Genomic DNA, 19,344 nt, shown 5'->3' with positions numbered 1-19,344 from the left:
ATCAATTTTTTTTATTTTCAATCTAAGCCCCTGCAGTTTTCTGTAAGCATCTGCTTTGCTATGATGATCAACAAGTCACAAGGGCAAACACTCAGGGCTTGAGGCGTAGATCTTAGGACCAGCTGCTACAAGCATGGCAGAGGTGTCACTATCACTGGTGACACCCAGAGAGGTGGCGAGGGAGATTGTAATGCAGTGCGCGCAGATAAGCAGCGCAATGGTAAAAAGGAGGCATGGTTTCATAGGTAGGGGCGTGGCCTGGTGGCCTGAATCTACATTTTGTTGCTCCGGGTGTCCCGGGGGTTGGGGGCTGCACCGGAGACTAGTGTGTGAGCGGTGCTGGCTCCTGCACAGTGACATGGCATGGCCACTAGAGATGTGCACCGGAAATTTTTCGGGTTTTGTGTTTTGGTTTTGGGTTCGGTTCCGCGGCCGTGTTTTGGGTTCGAACGCGTTTTGGCTAAACCTCACCGAATTTTTTTTGTCGGATTCGGGTGTGTTTTGGATTCGGGTGTTTTTTTCAAAAAACCCTAAAAAACAGCTTAAATCATAGAATTTGGGAGTCATTTTGATCCCAAAGTATTATTAACCTCAATAACCATAATTTCCACTCATTTTCAGTCTATTCTTAACACCTCACACCTCACAATATTATTTTTAGTCCTAAAATTTGCACCGAGGTCGCTGGATGACTAAGCTCAGTGACCCAAGTGGCCGACACAAACACCTGGCCCATCTAGGAGTGGCACTGCAGTGTCACGCATGATGGCCCTTCCAAAAAACACTCCCCAAACAGCACATGACGCAAAGAAAAAAAGAGGCGCAATGAGGTAGCTGTGTGACTAAGCTCAGCGACCCAAGTGGCCGACACAAACACCTGGCCCATCTAGGAGTGGCACTGCAGTGTCACGCAGGATGGCCCTTCCAAAAAACACTCCCCAAACAGCACATGACGCAAAGAAAAAAAGAGGTGCAATGAGGTAGCTGTGTGACTAAGCTCAGCGACCCAAGTGGCCGACACAAACACCTGGCCCATCTAGGAGTGGCACTGCAGTGTCACGCAGGATGGCCCTTCCAAAAACACTCCCCAAACAGCACATGACGCAAAGAAAAAAAGAGGCGCAATGAGGTAGCTGTGTGACTAAGCTCAGCGACCCAAGTGGCCGACACAAACACCTGGCCCATCTAGGAGTGGCACTGCAGTGTCACGCAGGATGGCCCTTCCAAAAAACACTCCCCAAACAGCACATGACGCAAAGAAAAAAAGAGGCGCAATGAGGTAGCTGTGTGACTAAGCTCAGCGACCCAAGTGGACGACACAAACACCTGGCCCATCTAGGAGTGTCACTGCAGTGTCACGCAGGATGGCCCTTCCAAAAAACACTCCCCAAACAGCACATGACGCAAAGAAAAAAAGAGGCGCAATGAGGTAGCTGTGTGACTAAGCTCTGCGACCCAAGTGGCCGACACAAACACCTGGCCCATCTAGGAGTGGCACTGCAGTGTCACGCAGGATGGCCCTTCCAAAAAACACTCCCCAAACAGCACATGACGCAAAGAAAAATAAAAGAAAAAAGAGGTGCAAGGTGGAATTGCCTTGGGCCCTCCCACCCACCCTTATGTTGTATAAACAGGACATGCACACTTTAACCAACCCATCATTTCAGTGACAGGGTCTGCCACACGACTGTGACTGAAATGACGGGTTGGTTTGGACCCCCACCAAAAAAGAAGCAATTAATCTCTCCTTGCACAAACTGGCTCTATAGAGGCAAGATGTCCACCTCATCATCATCCTCCGATTCATCACCGTGTACATCCCCCTCCTCACAGATTATCAATTCGTCCCCACTGGAATCCACCATCTCAGCTTCCTGTGTACTTTGTGGAGGCAATTGCTGCTGGTCAATGTCTCCACGGAGAAATTGATTATAATTCATTTTAATGAACATCATCTTCTCCACATTTTCTGGAAGTAACCTCGTACGCCGATTGCTGACAAGGTGAGCGGCGGCACTAAACACTCTTTCGGAGTACACACTTGTGGGAGGGCAACTTAGGTAGAATAAAGCCAGTTTGTGCAAGGGCCTCCAAATTGCCTCTTTTTCCTGCCAGTATACGTACGGACTGTCTGACATGCCTACTTGGATGCGGTCACTCATATAATCCTCCACCATTCTTTCAATGGTGAGAGAATCATATGCAGTGACAGTAGACGACATGTCCGTAATCGTTGGCAGGTCCTTCAGTCCGGACCAGATGTCAGCATCAGCAGTCGCTCCAGACTGCCCTGCATCACCGCCAGCGGGTGGGCTCGGAATTCTGAGCCTTTTCCTCGCACCCCCAATTGCGGGAGAATGTGAAGGAGGAGCTGTTGACCGATCAAGTTCCGCTTGACTTGATAATTTTCTCACCAGCAGGTCTTTGAACCCCTGCAGACTTGTGTCTGCCGGAAAGAGAGATACAACGTAGGTTTTAAATCTAGGATCGAGCACGGTGGCCAAAATGTAGTGCTCTGATTTCAACAGATTGACCACCCGTGAATCCTGGTTAAGCGAATGAAGGGCTCCATCCACAAGTCCCACATGCCTAGCGGAATCGCTCTGTCTTAGCTCCTCCTTCAATGTCTCCAGCTTCTTCTGCAAAAGCCTGATGACGGGAATGACCTGACTCAGGCTGGCAGTGTCTGAACTGACTTCACGTGTGGCAAGTTCAAAAGGTTGCAGAACCTTGCACAACGTTGAAATCATTCTCCACTGCGCTTGAGACAGGTGCATTCCACCTCCTATATCGTGGTCAGATGTATAGGCTTGAATGGCCTTTTGCTGCTCCTCCATCCTCTGAAGCATATAGAGGGTTGAATTCCACCTCGTTACCACTTCTTGCTTCAGATGATGGCAGGGCAGGTTCAGGCGTTTTTGGTGTTGCTCCAGTCTTCTGTACGTGGTGCCTGTACGCCGAAAGTGTCCCGCAATTCTTGTGGCCACCGACAGCATCTCTTGCACGCCCCTGTCGTTTTTTAAATAATTCTGCACCACCAAATTCAAGGTATGTGCAAAACATGGGACGTGCTGGAATTTGCCCAGATATAATGCACGCACAATATTGCTGGCGTTGTCCGATGCCACAAATCCACAGGAGAGTCCAATTGGGGTAAGCCATTCTGTGATGATCTTCCTTAGTTGCCGTAAGAGGTTTTCAGCTGTGTGCGTATTCTGGAAAGCGGTGATACAAAGCGTAGCCTGCCTAGGAAAGAGTTGGCGTTTGCGAGATGCTGCTACTGGTGCCGCCGCTGCTGTTCTTGCGGCGGGAGTCAATACATCTACCCAGTGGGCTGTCACAGTCATATAGTCCTGAGTCTGCCCTGCTCCACTTGTCCACATGTCCGTGGTTAAGTGGACATTGGGTACAACTGCATTTTTTAGGACACTGGTGAGTCTTTTTCTGAGGTCTGTGTACATTTTCGGTATCGCCTGCCTAGAGAAATGGAACCTAGATGGTATTTGGTACCGGGGACACAGTACCTCAATCAAGTCTATAGTTGGCTCTGAAGTAATGATGGATACCGGAACCACGTTTCTCACTGCCCAGGATGCCAAGGCCTCAGTTATCCGCTTTGCAGCAGGATGACTGCTGTGATATTTCATCTTCCTTGCAAAGGACTGTTGGACAGTCAATTGCTTGGTGGAAGTAGTAAAAGTGGTCTTACGACTTCCCCTCTGGGATGACCATCGACTCCCAGCAGCAACAACAGCAGCGCCAGCAGCAGTAGGCGTTACACTCAAGGATGCATCGGAGGAATCCCAGGCAGGAGAGAACTCGTCAGAATTGCCAGTGACATGGCCTGCAGGACTATTGGCATTCCTGGGGAAGGAGGAAATTGACACTGAGGGAGTTGGTGGGGTGGTTTGCGTGAGCTTGGTTACAAGAGGAAGGGATTTACTGGTCAGTGGACTGCTTCCGCTGTCGCCCAAAGTTTTTGAACTTGTCACTGACTTATGATGAATGCGCTGCAGGTGACGTATAAGGGAGGATGTTCCGAGGTGGTTAACGTCCTTACCCCTACTTATTACAGCTTGACAAAGGCAACACACGGCTTGACACCTGTTGTCCGCATTTCTGTTGAAATACTTCCACACCGAAGAGCTGATTTTTTTGGTATTTTCACCAGGCATGTCAATGGCCATATTCCTCCCACGGACAACAGGTGTCTCGCCGGGTGCCTGACTTAAACAAACCACCTCACCATCAGAATCCTCCTTGTCAATTTCCTCCCCAGCGCCAGCAACACCCATATCCTCCTCATCCTGGTGTACTTCAACACTGACATCTTCAATCTGACTATCAGGAACTGGACTGCGGGTGCTCCTTCCAGCACTTGCAGGGGGCGTGCAAATGGTGGAAGGTGCATGCTCTTCACGTCCAGTGTTGGGAAGGTCAGGCATCGCAACCGACACAATTGGACTCTCCTTGTGGATTTGTGATTTTGAAGAACGCACAGTTCTTTGCTGTGCTTTTGCCAGCTTAAGTCTTTTCATTTTTCTAGCGAGAGGCTGAGTGCTTCCATCCTCATGTGAAGCTGAACCACTAGCCATGAACATAGGCCAGGGCCTCAGCCGTTCCTTGCCACTCCGTGTGGTAAATGGCATATTGGCAAGTTTACGCTTCTCCTCCGACGATTTTTATTTAGATTTTTGAGTCCTTTTTTTACTGATCTTTTGTGTTTTGGATTTTACATGCTCTGTACTATGACATTGGGCATCGGCCTTGGCAGACGACGTTGATGGAATTTCATCGTCTCGGCCATGACTAGTGGCAGCAGCTTCAGCACGAGGTGGAAGTGGATCTTGATCTTTCCCTATTTTTGGAACCTCAACATTTTTGTTCTCCATATTTTAATAGGCACAACTAAAAGGCACCTCAGGTAAACAATGGAGATGGATGGATACTAGTATACTTATGGATGACGAGTGACTGACGACACAGAGGTAGCTACAGCCGTGGACTACCGTACTGCGTCTGCTAGTATAGAGATGATAATTAATGATATAAAAAAATATATATATAACTACTGTAGGTATATATAATATAATGACGGACCTGGTGGACACTGTCAGCAGACTGCTAAACTACTAGTATGAAGAAGATAGAAAAAAACTTGCACCACAGGTAGGTAGGTATACAATTATGGACGAGCACTGACGACACAGAGATAGCCACAGCCGTGGCCTACCGTACTGCGTCTGCTAGTATAGAGATGATAATTAATGATATAAAAAAAATATATATAACTACTGTAGGTATATATAATATAATGATGGACCTGGTGGACACTGTCAGCAGACTGCTAAACTACTAGTATGAAGAAGATAGAAAAAAAAACCCACCACAGTTAGGTATACAATTATGGACGAGTGACGACACAGAGGTAGGTACAGCCGTGCACTACCGTACTGCGTCTGCTAGTATAGATAATATACTAAATATATTACTACTGTAGGTATATAATATAATGACGGACCTGGTGGACACTGTCAGCAGACTCCTAAACTACTAGTATGAAGAAGATAGAAAAAAAAACCCCACCACAGGTAGGTATACAATTATGGACGAGCACTGACGACACAGAGGTAGGTACAGCCGTGGACTACCGTACTGCGTCTGCTAGTATAGATAATATAATAAATATATTACTACTGTAGGTATATAATATAATGACGGACCTGGTGGACACTGTCAGCAGACTGCTAAACTACTAGTATGAAGAAGATAAAAAAAAAACCCCACCACAGGTAGGTAGGTATACAATTATGGACGAGCACTGACGACACAGAGATAGCCACAGCCGTGGACTACCGTACTGCGTCTGCTAGTATAGATAATATAATAAATATATTACTACTGTAGGTATATAATATAATGATGGACCTGGTGGACACTGTCAGTAGACTCCTAAACTACTAGTATGAAGAAGATAGAAAAAAAAAAACCACCACAGGTAGGTAGGTATACAATTATGGACGAGCACTGACGACACAGAGATAGCCACAGCCGTGGACTACCGTACTGCGTCTGCTAATATAGAGATGATATAGATGAAAAAAAAAATATAACACTACTGCAGATAAATATTTATATAATATATGTATGACGGACCTGCTGGACACTGTCAGCAGAATGCGTTTATAGAATAAAAAAAAAACACCACAGGAGTGTTTAACTTTTTCAGGCAGACAATATACTGGTGGTCACACTGGCAGCAAAAGTGTGCACTGTACTCCTGCTATAACTGCTCCCCAGTCTCCCCCACAATTAAGCTGTGTGAGCAGTGAGCACTCAGCACAGTCAGATATACATAGATGATATATCATGCAGCACACTGAGGCTGAGCACAGATATGGTATGTGTATCGTTTTTTTTCAGGCAGAGAACGGATTATAAATAATAAAACTGGTGGTCACTATCAGCAAAACTCTGCACTACTGAGTACTCCTGACAAGTTCAACTGCTCCCCAAATTAGTAGTAAATCAAATGTCACTCGTCTCTATCTTCTAATCTAAACGGAGAGGACGCCAGCCACGTCCTCTCCCTATCAATCTCAATGCACGTGTGAAAATGGCGGCGACGCGCGGCTCCTTATATAGAATCCAAGTCTCGTGAGAATCCGACAGCGGGATGATGACGTTCGGGCGCGCTCGGGTTAACCGAGCAAGGCGGGAGGATCCGAGTCTGCTCGGACCCGTGCAAAAAAGGGTGAAGTTCGGGCGGGTTCGGATTCCGAGGAACCGAACCCGCTCATCTCTTATGGCCACCCAGCATGACGCCTCCCTTCTTGACCATGCTGTAATTGCAGTCGCACTGCAGTTCAGCGTGATCATAAAAAATGGTGTAGCCTCCTGCTGGTGCAGACTGTATGTGCGCGCAGGAAGCCGCCACCATTTTTGTGATCACAGCGGCTGAATGTGATGTCATACAGCCGCTGTGACCACGCCCCCTGTGTCTCCTCCATTGCAGACCCCATTTTGAAGCCTTGCCCCCGCACCGCTCCATCCCTGACTTGGAAATGGAGTGTTGCTGACCCCCCTCTCCCCCCCTGCCCCGATTGACAGGCAGAGGCGATCGCATTCTCTGCGGGGTGCCGCAGAAAATGCAGGCACATGCGTATGCTCTTAGCAATTTTTGCAGTTGGATCACTTATTGTGATTGCAATCCAACCTGAATCAGGCCCTATTACCTATCACAATGCGCTGCGGGCAGTACAAAATTGGTTTAATATAGGAGAAAAACCCCCAGACCTGTGCTCCTTAACTGTACCTGGTGGCTAGTGGAGCGGCTGCCCAGTAATCAGTGTCCACGCCAGTGCGCACACGGTCCACCCCCTACGGCCACGCTCCCCTTCATCAGCGGCCTCGTGATCCGGAAGGGCGGTGTGTGTGTGACTGACCTTAGGAAGAAACCGGAGCCTCCGCTGCAGTGACCCAGCAACCAGGGCACGGGAGTATACAGCGCCGCTGGGAGTGATGAAGCTGCAGTAAAGATGTCTATTAGACCTAGCCTGCTGCAGCCCTTGTAGATTCTCATAAAACAAGTTCTTCTTTTCTTGTCAAAATGAATAGCTAAGAATAGGCTGCCTGAGGCAGGCCCCTGTTAAGTGGCCTGCTACTGAAGGCACCAACTACAAACTGAGCTCCCTGTTCATGGAAGCGGAGTTATAGAGGAGGATGCACTGAGCATCTTGGGAACAGTCAAAAGCTTTGAGCCGGTTGGTGCCTCAGATCAAGATCCTACTCTACACCCCAATGTGAATCCTTGTGGAGTCCTGTGTACCCCACAGAAGAAATTAATGTGTCACACCCATTGGCAGCAACCTTAGAATAGCTGCTGATGGGCACAATTGAGAAAGGAAGGGGGGGGGGGGGACATTTGAATCCAGCACATAGATGCAATTCAAATATGTAATTTGTACCTTCCTATTTTAAAATATAATGGATGAACTTCACCCTGTGAGAACAATCTTCATGATCAAGAGATCTCATATGCAAAATAAGTATGAGTTGGGATAGGGCTGGGGAGGGTGGCTGCTCGGCCCCTCCCCCGTCAAGTTAAGGAGATTCAACTGAGGAAGCACAAGGGAACTCTCGTCTGGGGACAACAACTGCAGGGAGACCACATCTTTTCAGATGAACATGGGAGGGCAGAAGGCTGCCTAATACTGAAGCACCATCAAATATCAAACCATATGCAACAACTAGTACAAGCATTCCTGGGGGAAGGTCTGCAGCAGACGGATTTGCATACGGTGATGTCATCCAAGCAGTGGGCCAAAGTTGGCTGGAACCCTCATTTGCATATGAAAAGAGAAAAGGGGCATGCAGGGCATGGCGGCCTTTTGCGGTGCTTGGATGACCCCTAGTTCGCATTAAACACCCCCACCCTCCTTTGGTGTTGGGCTCATGTTGGCTATGCCCCAGCCCCTGAAGCATTCAAGCTGATTTCTTGCAGCAGCTGGGCACTGTAACAGCTCCAGAGCTGCTCTGTAAGGCAACTAAAAGGGTGTGGGCCCTGCAGCACTACCTGTAGTTCGCATTGTGTGTTGGAAGGCACAAAGTAAGCAGACGGGAGAAGTCAGGATAGTGCGCAAGGGCATAGAAGGCAGTGGCTCCAGAAAAGAGAAGTGGAAACAGACAGCAAACTAGGCTGGAGAGAGACCTGAGACAAAGAGATCTGAATTATACGAGAGCCGACCAGGGGAAACACAAATTATGCAATCAAGTTTCCCACATTTGGGGAAATCGCAGGAGCAGCACACCCAGAGTGCAATGGGTGAGCCTAGCCCTGGGAGAAGCACCTTCATGATCATAGTATCTCACCTGGCAGGTAAGTAGGAGTTGGGCTAGAGCTGGGGAGGGTCACTGCTCGGGCACCCCCCTGTCAAGTGAAGGAGATCCAACTGAGGCAGCACAAGGGAACTCTCGAAAGAAGAACAAGGCTAGAGGAATATATGAGACAAAGAAATCTGACTTTTACCAGAGCTGACCAGAGGAAAACACAAACACAGTCCCCCACTACCACAAAAAATGCAGGCGAGTTTCCCACATTTGGGGAAATCACAGGGGTCAGCATACCCAGAATGCAATGAATGAACCTCACCCTGGGTGAACAATCTTCATGACCATGGTGTCTCCTATGCAAAATAAGTATGATTTGGGATAGGGCTGGGAGGGCCGCTGCTCAGGCACATCTCTGTCAAGTAAAGGAGATTCAACTGAGGCAGCACAAGGGAACTCTCATCTGGGGACAACAACTGCAGGGAGAACACATATTTTCAGATGAACATGGGAGGGCAGAAGGCTGCCTAAAACTGAAGCACCCCCAAACAACAAACCAAATGCAACAACTAGTGCAAGCATTCCTGGGGGAAGGCCTGCCGCAGATGGATTTGCATATGGTGATGTCATCCAAGCAGTGGGTCAAAGTTGGCTTCAACCCTCATCTGCATATGAAAAGAGAAAAGGGGCGTGCAGGGCATGGCGGCCTTTTGCGGTGCTTGGATGACCCCTAGTTCGCATTAAACACCCCCACCCACCTTTGGTGTGGGGCTCATGTTGGCCATGCCCCATCCCCTGAAGCATTCAAGCTGATTTCTTGCAGCAGCTGGGCACTGTAACAGCTCCAGAGCTGCTCTGTAAGGCAAGTAAAAGATTGTGTGGGCCCTGCAGCACTACCTGTAGTTTGCATTGTGCATTGGAAGGCACAAAGTAAGCAGACGGGAGGAGAAGTCAGGATAGTGCACAAGGGTATAGAAGGGAGGGGCTCAAGATAAAAGAAGTGGAAACAGACAGCAAACTAGGCTGGAGAAAGACCTGAGACAAAGAGATCTGAATTATACGAGAGCCGACCAGAGGAAACACAAATTATGCAGTCAAGTGTCCCACATTTGGGGAAATCGTAGGAGCAGCACACCCAGAGTGCAATGGGTGAGCCTTGCCCTGGGAGAAGCAACTTCCTGATCATAGTATCTCACCTGGCAGGTAAGTAGGAGTTGGGCTAGAGCTGGGGAGGGTCGCTGCTCGGGCACCCCCCTGTCAAGTGAAGGAGATCCAACTGAGGCAGCACAAAGAAACTCTCGAAAGAAGAACAAGGCTAGAGGAAGATCTGAGACAAAGAAATCTGACTTTTACCAGAGCTGACCAGAGGAAAGCACAAACACAGTCCCCCACTACCACAAATAATGCAGTCGAGTTTCCCACATTTGGGGAAATCACAGGGGTCAGCATACCCAGAATGCAATGAATGAACCTCACCCTGGGAGAACAATCTTCATGACCATGGTAACTCCTATGCAAAATAAGTATGATTTGGGATAGGGCTGGGGAGGGCCGCTGCTCAGGCACATCTCTGTCAAGTAAAGGAGATTCAACTGAGGCAGCACAAGGGAACTCTCATCTGGGTACAACAACTGCAGGGAGAACACATATTTTCAGATGAACATGGGAGGGCAGAAGGCTGCCTAATACTGAAGCATCCCCAAACAACAAACCAAATGCAACAACTAGTAAAAGCATTCCAGGGTGAAGGTCTGCAGAAGACGGATTTGCATACGGTGATGTCATCCAAGCAGTGGGCCAAAGTTGGCTGGAACCCTCATCTGCATATAAAAAGAGAAAAGGGTTATGCAGGGCATGGCGGCCTTTTGCGGCACTTGGATGACCCCTAGTTTGCATTAAACACCTCCACCCTCCTTCGGTGTGGGGCTCATGTTGGCTATGCCCCAGCCCCTGAAGCATTCAAGCTGATTTCTTGCAGCAGCTGGGCACTGTAACAGCTCCAGAGCTGCTCTGTAAGGCAAGTAAAAGGGTGTGGGCCCTGCAGCACTACCTATAGTTCGCATTGTGCGTTGGAAGGCACAAAGTAAGCAGAAAGGAGGAGAAGTCAGGATAGTGCGCAAGGGCATAGAAGGGAGCGGCTCAAGAAAAGAGAAGTGGAAACAGACAGCAAACTAGGCTGGAGAGAGACCTGAGACAAAGAGATCTGAATTATACGAGAGCCGACCAGGGGAAACACAAATTATGCAGTCAAGTTTCCCACATTTGGGGAAATCGCAGGAGCAGCACACCCAGAGTGCAATGGGTGAGCCTTGCCCTGGGAGAAGCACCTTCATGATCATAGTATCTCACCTGGCAGGTAAGTAGGAGTTGGGCGAGAGCTGGGGAGGGTCGCTGCTCGGGTACTTCCCTGTAAAGTGAAGGAGATCCAACTGAGGCAGCACAAGGGAACTCTCGAAAGAAGAACAAGGCTAGAGGAAAATCTGAGACAAAGAAATCTGAGTTTTACCAGAGCTGACCAGAGGAAAGCACAAACACAGTCCCCCACTACCACAAATAATGCAGTTGAGTTTCCCACATTTGGGTAAATCACAGGGGTCAGCATACCCAAAATGCAATGAATGAACCTCACCCTGGGAGAACAATCTTCATGACCATGGTATCTCCTATGCAAAATAAGTATGATTTGGGATAGGGCTGGGGAGGGCCGCTGCTCATGCACATCTCTGTCAAGTAAAGGAGATTCAACTGAGGCAGCACAAGGGAACTCTCATCTGGGGACAACAACTGCAGGGAGAACACATTTTTTCAGATGAACATGGGAGGGCAGAAGGCTGCCTAATACTGAAGCACCCCCAAACAACAAACCAAATGCAACAACTAGTACAAGCATTCCTGGGGGAAGTTCTGCAGAAGACGGATTTGCATACGGTGATGTCATCCAAGCAGTGGGCCAAAGTTGGCTGGAACCCTCATCTGCATATGAAAAGAGAAAAGGGGTGTGCAGGGCATGGCGGCCTTTTGCGGCGCTTGGATGACCCTTAGTTCGCATTAAACACCCCCACCCTCCTTCGGTGTGGGGCTCATGTTGGCCATGCCCCATCCCCTGAAGCATTCAAGCTGATTTCTTGCAGCAGCTTGGCACTGTAACAGCTCCAGAGCTGCTCTGTAAGGCAAGTAAAAGGGTGTGGGCCCTGCAGCACTACCTGTAGTTTGCATTGTGCATTGGAAGGCACAAAGTAAGCAGACAGGAGGAGAAGTCAGGATAGTGCACAAGGGTATAAAAGCGAGTTTCCCACATTTGGGAAAATCACAGGGGTCAGCATACCCAGAATGCAATGAATGAACCTCACCCTGGGAGAACAATCTTCATGACCATGGTATCTCCTATGCAAAATAAGTATGATTTGGGATAGGGCTGGGGAGGGCCGCTGCTCAGGCACATCTCTGTCAAGTAAAGGAGATTCAACTGAGGCAGCACAAGGGAACTCTCATCTGGGGACAACAACTGCAGGGAGAACACTTATTTTCAGATGAAAATCTTGGTCATGCTCTGGTTTCTCTTCAGAACGAACAAATCTTTCGCCTTTTACTAAAGATTTCTGTGGAGAGGAGCAAAACCGAGTTTTATCTCAATCTTTGCATGCCCCATATTATTGGGGTTTCTTTTATCAGTTTAAAGACAGAACGAGTGTGCTTTCTTGTTAGCTTTAATGTAAGCTCATTTGCATAGAAATGACAGTAAATGTTTGTTTCTTTTCAAACAGAACTTTCTTGACCATGCTACTTGCTTGAAAGATCTGGGAGCACATGGAATACAGTACAAACCATGCTTATAGCAAGGAGAAGCCAGGTGAGAAATCTGCTTTCTTTCAAGTTGGGCGCTCACTTTGATCTGAATGAGGACTGCTGGCACAGCATTTAGGCGACAGGTGGAATCTTGGTCATACTCTGGTTTCTCTTCAGAACGAACAAATCTTTCGCCTTTTATTAAAGATTTCTGTGGAGAGGAGCAAAACTGAGTTTTATCTCAATTTTTGCATGCCCCATATTATTGGGGTTTCTTTTATCAGTTTAAAGACAGAACGAGTGTGCTTTCTTGTTAGCTTTAATGTAAGTTTATTTGCATAACAATGACTATAAATGTCTGTTTCTTTTCAAGCAGAACTTTCTTGACCATACTAATTGCTTGAAAGATCTGGGAGCACATGGAAAAGAGTACAAACCATGTTTATAGCAAGGGGAAGCCTGGTGAGAAATCTGCTTTCTTTCATTCAAATTGGGTGCTCACTTTGATCTGAATGAGAACTGCTGGCATGGCACTCAGGCGACAGGTGGAATCTTGGTCATGCTCTGGTTTCTCTTCAGAACTAACAAATATTTCGCCTTTTATTAAAGATTTCCGTGGAGAGGAGCAAAACTGAGTTTTATCTCAATTTTTGCATGCCCCATATTATTGGGGTTTCTTTTATCAGTTTAAAGACAGAACGAGTGTGCTTTCTTGTTAGCTTTAATGTAAGTTTATTTGCATAACAATGACAGTAAATGTTTGTTTCTTTTCAAACAGAACTTTCTTGACCATGCTACTTGCTTGAAAGATCTGGGAGCACATGGAAAACAGTACAAACCATGCAGTATCACAAGAGCCTTTATTTGATCTTTCATGAAGATAGAGCAGAATTGAGGACACGTCAACAATTTCTGCCGAAGGTGGTTCATCTTTCCACATGGTGCCTTTGGCCACTGACACCTTCGTTGAGTCAAAGTCTCTGGCTGTGGTCAGAACTTTGAAAATTTATGTCACCAGAACGGTTCAGATTAGGAAAACAGAGGCTCTGTTTGTCCTGTATGCTCCCATCAGGATTGGGTGTCCTGCTTCCATGTAGACCATTATGCGCTGGATCTGTGGTAAGATTCAGCATGCTCGTTCCACGGCAGGATTGCCGTTACTGAAGTAGGTGAAGACCCATTCTACTAGAAAGGTGGGTTCATCCTTGGCAGCTGGTCGGGGAGTCTCGGCATTGCAACTTTGCCGAGCAGCTATTTAGTAAACACTTTTGCTAAGTTTTACAAGTTTGATACCTTGGCTGATGATAACCTTAAGTTGGGTCATTCGGTGCTGCAGAGTCGTACGCACTCTCCCACCCGTTCAAGAGCTTTGGTATAACCCCATGGTTCTTAATGTGACCCCAGCATCCTCTAGGTCGTATGAGAAAATAGGATTTTAATACCTACCGGTAAATCCTTTTCTCTTAGTCTGTAGAGGATGCTGGGCACCCGTCCCAGTCCATACTGTGTCTGCAGTTATTACTTGTGGTTATACACATGTTGTGTTATGGTTCTGGTCAGCTTTTTGCTGCAATTGTTCATGCCGTTGGCTTGTGTTCTGTTGAATGCCACTTTCTGCGGCATGCTTAAGGTGTGAGCTGGTAAGATGCTCACCTTAGTTTAACAATAAATCCTTTCCTCGAAATGTCCGTCTCCCTGGGCACAGTTCCTATAACTGGAGTCTGGAGGAGGGGCATAGAGGGAGGAGCCAGTTCACACCCTTTGAAAGTCTTAAAGTGCCCATGTCTCTTGCGGATCCCGTCTATACCCCATGGTTCTTAATGTGACCCCAGCATCCTCTACGGACTAAGAGAAAAGAATGCCCTTGCGCACTATCCTGACTTCTCCTCCCGTCTGCTTACTTTGTGCCTTCCAACGCACAATGCGAACTACAGGTGGTGCTGCAGGGCCCACACCCTTTTACTTGCCTTACAGAACAGCTCTGGAGCTGTTACAGTGCCCAGCTGCTGCAAGAAATCAGCTTGAATGCTTCAGGGGATGGGGCATGGCCAACATGAGCCCCACACCAAAGGAGGGTGGGGGTGTTTAATGTGAACTAGGGGTCATCCAAGCACTGCAAAAGGCCGCCATGCCCTGCATGCCCTTTTTCTCTTTTCATATGCAGATGAGGGTTCCAGTCAACTTTGGCCCACTGCTTGGATAACATCACCGTATGCAAATCCGTCTGCTGCAGACCTTCCCCCAGGAATGCTTGTACTAGTTGTTGCATATGGTGCTTCAGTATTAGGCAGCCTTCCGCCCTCCCATGTTCATCTGAAAAGATGTGGTCTCCCTGCAGTTGTTGTCCCCAGACGAGAGTTCCCTTGTGCTTCCTCAGTTGAATCTCCTTAACTTGACGGGGGAGGGGCTGCCCGAGCAGCCACCCTCCCCAGCCCTATCCCAACTCATCCTTATTTTGCATATGAGATCTCTTGATCATGAAGATTGTTCTCACAGGGTGAGGTTCATCCATTATATTTTAAAATAGGAAGGTACAAATTACATATTTGAATTGCATCTATGTGCTGGATTCAAATGTCCCCCCCCCCCCTTCCTTTCTCAATTGTGCCCGTCAGCAGCTATTCTAAGGTTGCTGCCAATGGGTGTGACATATTAATTTCTTCTGTGGGGTACACTGGACTCCACAAGGATTCACATTGGGGTGTAGAGTAGGATCTTGATCTGAGGCACCAACCGGCTCAAAGCTTTTGACTGTTCCCAAGAAGCTCAGTGCATTCTCCTCTATAACCCCGCTTCCATGAACAGGGAGCTCAGTTTGTAGTTGGTGCCTTCAGTAGCAGGCCGCTTAACAGGGGCCTGCCTCAGGCAGCCTATTCTTAGCTATTAATTTTGACAAGAAAAGAAGAACTTGTTTTATGAGAATCTACAAGGGCTGCAGCAGGCTAGGTCTAATAGACATCTTTACTGCAGCTTCATCACTCCCAGCGGCGCTGTATACTCCCGTGCCCTGGTTGCTGGGTCACTGCAGCGGAGGCTCCGGTTTCATCCTAAGGTCAGTCACACACACACCACCCTTCCGGATCACGAGGCCGCTGATGAAGGGGAGCGAGGCCGTAGGGGGTGGGCCGTGTGCGCACTGCGGTGGATACTGATTACTGGGCAGCCGCTCCACTAGCCACCAGGTACAGTTAAGGAGCACAGGTCTGGGGGTTTTTCTCCTATATTAACCCAATTTTGTACTGCCCGCAGCGCATTGTGATAGGTAATAGGGCCTGATTCAGGTTGGATTGCAATCACAATAAGCGATCCAACTGCAAAAATTGCTAAGAGCATACGCATGTGCCTGCATTTTCTGCGGCACCCCGCAGAGAATGTGATCGCCTCTGCCTGTCAATCGGGGCGGGGAAGGGGGGGAGAGGTGGGTCAGCAACACTCCATTTCCAAGTCAGAGATGGAGCGGTGCGGGGGCAAGGCTTCAAAATGGGGTCTGCAACAGAGGAGACACAGGAGGCATGGTCACAGCGGCTGTATGACATCACATTCAGCCGCTGTGATCACAAAAATGGTGGCGGCTTCCTGCGCGCACATACAGACTGCCCCAGCAGGAGCCTACACCATTTTTTATGATCACGCTGAACTGCAGTGCGACTGCAATTACAGCATGGTCAAGAAGGGAGGCGTCATGCTGGGTGGCCATGCCCTGTCACTGTGCAGGAGCCAGCACCGCTCACACACTAGTCCCCGGGTGCAGCCCCCAACCCCCGGGACACCCGGAGCAACAAAATGTAGATTCAGGCCACCAGGCCACGCCCCTACCTATGAAACCATGCCTCCTTTTTACCATTGCGCTGCTTATCTGCGCGCACTGCATTACAATCTCCCTCGCCACCTCTCTGGGTGTCACCAGTGATAGTGACACCTCTGCCATGCTTGTAGCAGCTGGTCCTAAGATCTACGCCTCAAACCCTGAGTGTTTGCCCTTGTGACTTGTTGATCATCATAGCGAAGCAGATGCTTACAGAAAACTGCAGGGGCTTAGATTGAAAATAAAAAAATTGATGGGTATAAGGTAGAGAGGAGCAGGTTCGGTTCTCCGAGAACCGAATTCCCCACAAACTCCACGTGGTTTACACTGGTCCAAGGCAGGCTCGGTTGTTCCCGCCTGACTCGGAAAACCTGAACAAGGGAAAATGTCATCATCCCGCTGTCGGATTCTCGCGAGATTCGGATTCCATATAAAGAGCTGCGCGTTGCTGCCATTTTTACTCGTGCATTGAAGAGAGAGCGGAGAGGACGTGGCTATGTTCTCTCAGTGGAAATCTCAATATCAGTGCTCAGTATCAGTGGTTACTTATTGCTGCTCAGTAATACTAGTAGTGTGTCTCTCCTGCTCAGTGTCAGTTCTCAGTAGTATCCTCATCAGTGCTCAGTATCACTGCTCATTGTCTTGTGCTGCATTGTGGTGCTCAGCATACTACAGTACATTACTAATAGTCCAGTGCTGCATCTTGCTGCTCAGTGTCAGTTCTAGTATCCTCATCAGTGCTCACTATCACTGCTCATTGCATTGTGGTGTTCTGTATACTACAATAACATAGTAATATAGTAACATAGTTTTTGAGGTTGAATAGAGGCAAATTGCCCATCGTGTTCAACCTGTTTTAAGTTGTGATGATTCTACATACTTGCTGAATAATGTTTTATGACTAGTTAGCTACTATAACTCATGTTACCCCCGGATTAACCATGTTGATATTTTAAGTATTATAACCTTGGATAGCTTTTTCATTCAGAAATGTATCCATTCCTTTTTTAAATCCAATTACAGAGTCCGCCATTACCACCTTCCCTGGCAGGGAATTCCACATCCTGATTGCCCTAACAGTGAAGAATCCTTTCCTCCATTGCGTTCTGAACTTTCCTCCAGTCGCAGCGAGTGACCACGTGTTCTTTTAATAAATAATTCCTCTGATAACTCTTTGTTATGTATCTTTACATATTTGAAGATATTAATAATATCTCCTCTTAGGCACCTCTTTTCTAGTGTATAAATATTCAGCCTAGTAAGTCTTTCCTTATAGTCAAGTACTTTTAGGCCTTTAATCAATTTAGTCTTCAGGATCTCTTACACTTCCATGAGCAGCAGAGTAGTGCAATGGAAGCATGCTGGGCCCATACCCCAGAGGTCGATTGATCGAAACTATCCTCTGCTATGTGCATTTTTTTTTTTATAATTAAAGTAATCAAAAACTGGGATTGATATTTTGGCTCTTTTATTTTTACTTAAAGTACAATAACTTTTATCATTTTAATTTGTTTTAATAGTATATTGACAGCATTGTTTTCTTTAAAAAATCCACTTAATTTTCTTTACCCTATTACTGAAATGGTAATTGACAAAAACAAACTACATTGTCACCAGAAGAGCAATGCAAAATGTACAAGTGATATATGAAAATCATCTTCCATCTTGAATTTCAATGATGCATTGGGACAACAATTTGTGAGAAACATCTTCACCCATAAAGAAAGATTTTCTTAATTCCTTACCTGTGTGCTGATTAGATATCACCTTGTTTTCACATTAAACAGACTTCCCCATGAGGAAGCAGCAATGATGCAGTGACGTTTCCTGGTGTCAACCTGTATTATTTCAGTAGACATTGAAATGAGGATGCATCTTTGATGCCTTTCCAATGAAGCAAGTTTAATTCAGTAATAGGTGAAAAACCATTCCTACAAAGGTGTTAATCAGAGACTTGGCTTTGTGGACACTTTTCAGAGAGCAAATTTGTTAGCATAAACATAAAATCAGAAAATGAAGAGCTGTTTAATCACTCAATTGTACTTTTCTGCCAGCATAATTTTTTTTCTCTGCAACCCACTGCTAAATTGTGCTTCCTAGCTGTTTTTTTATAAAATCACTTAATCAAATCTAACTCTGATTACATCAGAGAAGGCCAGGTACCCTACACCATAAGGGGGGTTTTTGAAATTTTGACTTGTCTACTTAAAGATCACCAAAATCTGATTACAAGGTCAATTACATCCCTGGGTGGGATTGAACCACCAACCTTTTGGTTAATAGCCAAACATGCTAACCGATTGCGCCACAGAGACACCTTGCAAAAGTCAATACTGACAAAGGCTAATAAGCATTCATCTAGAACGTTTCCTAGAAAAACTTTAAAAAGTCAATAATCTGGAGAATTTTTGTAAGAAACACATTGGTACTTTCCCATGATGAGTGAGTGCTTCAGGATTTCTTGCACTTACATGGGCTATTAACCAAAAGGTTGGTGGTTCAATCCCACCCAGGGATGTAATTGACCTTGTCAACAGATTTTGGTGATCTTTAAGAAGACAAGTCAAAATTTCATACCCCCTCTTATGGTGTAGGGTACCTGGCCTTCTCTGACGTAATCAGAGTTAGATTTAATTAAGTGATTTTATAAAAAACAGCTAGGAAGCACAATTTAGCAGTGGGTTGCAGAGAAAAAAATAACATTTTAAACCTACCGGTAATTTTTTTTTCTCGTAGTCCGTAGAGGATGATGGGGACTCCGTAAGGACCATGGGGGATAGACGGGCTCCGCAGCAGACATGGGCACTTTAAGAAAGACTTTTGATCTGGGTGTGCACTGGCTCCTCCCTCTATGCCCCTCCTCCATACCTCAGTTAGAGAAACTGTGCCCAGAGGAGACGGACAGTACGAGGAAAGGATTTTTG

The 19,344-nt window shown here is 46.9% G+C and overlaps 10 non-coding genes and 1 pseudogene across 10 annotated transcripts; 3 read left to right on the top strand and 8 right to left on the bottom strand.

Annotated features, from left to right (window-relative positions):
* Positions 1–8,723: 8,723 nt before the first annotated feature.
* On the bottom strand, positions 8,724–8,886 carry LOC135045916 (U1 spliceosomal RNA). The gene has a single exon (XR_010238303.1). It is a non-coding gene; the product is annotated as a U1 spliceosomal RNA (small nuclear RNA).
* A 152-nt stretch (positions 8,887–9,038) lies between these two features.
* On the bottom strand, positions 9,039–9,202 carry LOC135045991 (U1 spliceosomal RNA). The gene has a single exon (XR_010238369.1). It is a non-coding gene; the product is annotated as a U1 spliceosomal RNA (small nuclear RNA).
* A 675-nt stretch (positions 9,203–9,877) lies between these two features.
* LOC135045917 (U1 spliceosomal RNA) lies at positions 9,878–10,040 on the bottom strand. The gene has a single exon (XR_010238304.1). It is a non-coding gene; the product is annotated as a U1 spliceosomal RNA (small nuclear RNA).
* Positions 10,041–10,192: 152 nt separating this feature from the next.
* Positions 10,193–10,356, bottom strand: LOC135045953 (U1 spliceosomal RNA). Its single transcript, XR_010238332.1, has one exon. It is a non-coding gene; the product is annotated as a U1 spliceosomal RNA (small nuclear RNA).
* Positions 10,357–11,030: 674 nt separating this feature from the next.
* LOC135045894 (U1 spliceosomal RNA) lies at positions 11,031–11,193 on the bottom strand. Its single transcript, XR_010238289.1, has one exon. It is a non-coding gene; the product is annotated as a U1 spliceosomal RNA (small nuclear RNA).
* Positions 11,194–11,345: 152 nt separating this feature from the next.
* LOC135045967 (U1 spliceosomal RNA) lies at positions 11,346–11,509 on the bottom strand. The gene has a single exon (XR_010238345.1). It is a non-coding gene; the product is annotated as a U1 spliceosomal RNA (small nuclear RNA).
* Positions 11,510–12,102: 593 nt separating this feature from the next.
* Positions 12,103–12,230, bottom strand: LOC135045939 (U1 spliceosomal RNA; annotated as a pseudogene).
* Positions 12,231–12,374: 144 nt separating this feature from the next.
* LOC135045947 (U5 spliceosomal RNA) lies at positions 12,375–12,490 on the top strand. Its single transcript, XR_010238326.1, has one exon. It is a non-coding gene; the product is annotated as a U5 spliceosomal RNA (small nuclear RNA).
* Positions 12,491–12,772: 282 nt separating this feature from the next.
* On the top strand, positions 12,773–12,888 carry LOC135045948 (U5 spliceosomal RNA). Its single transcript, XR_010238327.1, has one exon. It is a non-coding gene; the product is annotated as a U5 spliceosomal RNA (small nuclear RNA).
* Positions 12,889–13,174: 286 nt separating this feature from the next.
* On the top strand, positions 13,175–13,290 carry LOC135045950 (U5 spliceosomal RNA). The gene has a single exon (XR_010238329.1). It is a non-coding gene; the product is annotated as a U5 spliceosomal RNA (small nuclear RNA).
* Positions 13,291–18,661: 5,371 nt separating this feature from the next.
* Positions 18,662–18,735, bottom strand: TRNAN-AUU (transfer RNA asparagine (anticodon AUU)). The gene has a single exon. It is a non-coding gene; the product is annotated as a tRNA-Asn (tRNA).
* Between the last annotated feature and the right edge of the window lie 609 nt (positions 18,736–19,344).

This window comes from Pseudophryne corroboree, unplaced genomic scaffold (assembly GCF_028390025.1).
Source record: "Pseudophryne corroboree isolate aPseCor3 unplaced genomic scaffold, aPseCor3.hap2 scaffold_914, whole genome shotgun sequence".
Taxonomy (NCBI): Eukaryota; Metazoa; Chordata; class Amphibia; order Anura; family Myobatrachidae; genus Pseudophryne; species Pseudophryne corroboree.
The sequence above is the reverse complement of the archived record's forward strand: the minus strand, read 5'-3'. Positions and strand labels throughout refer to the sequence as shown.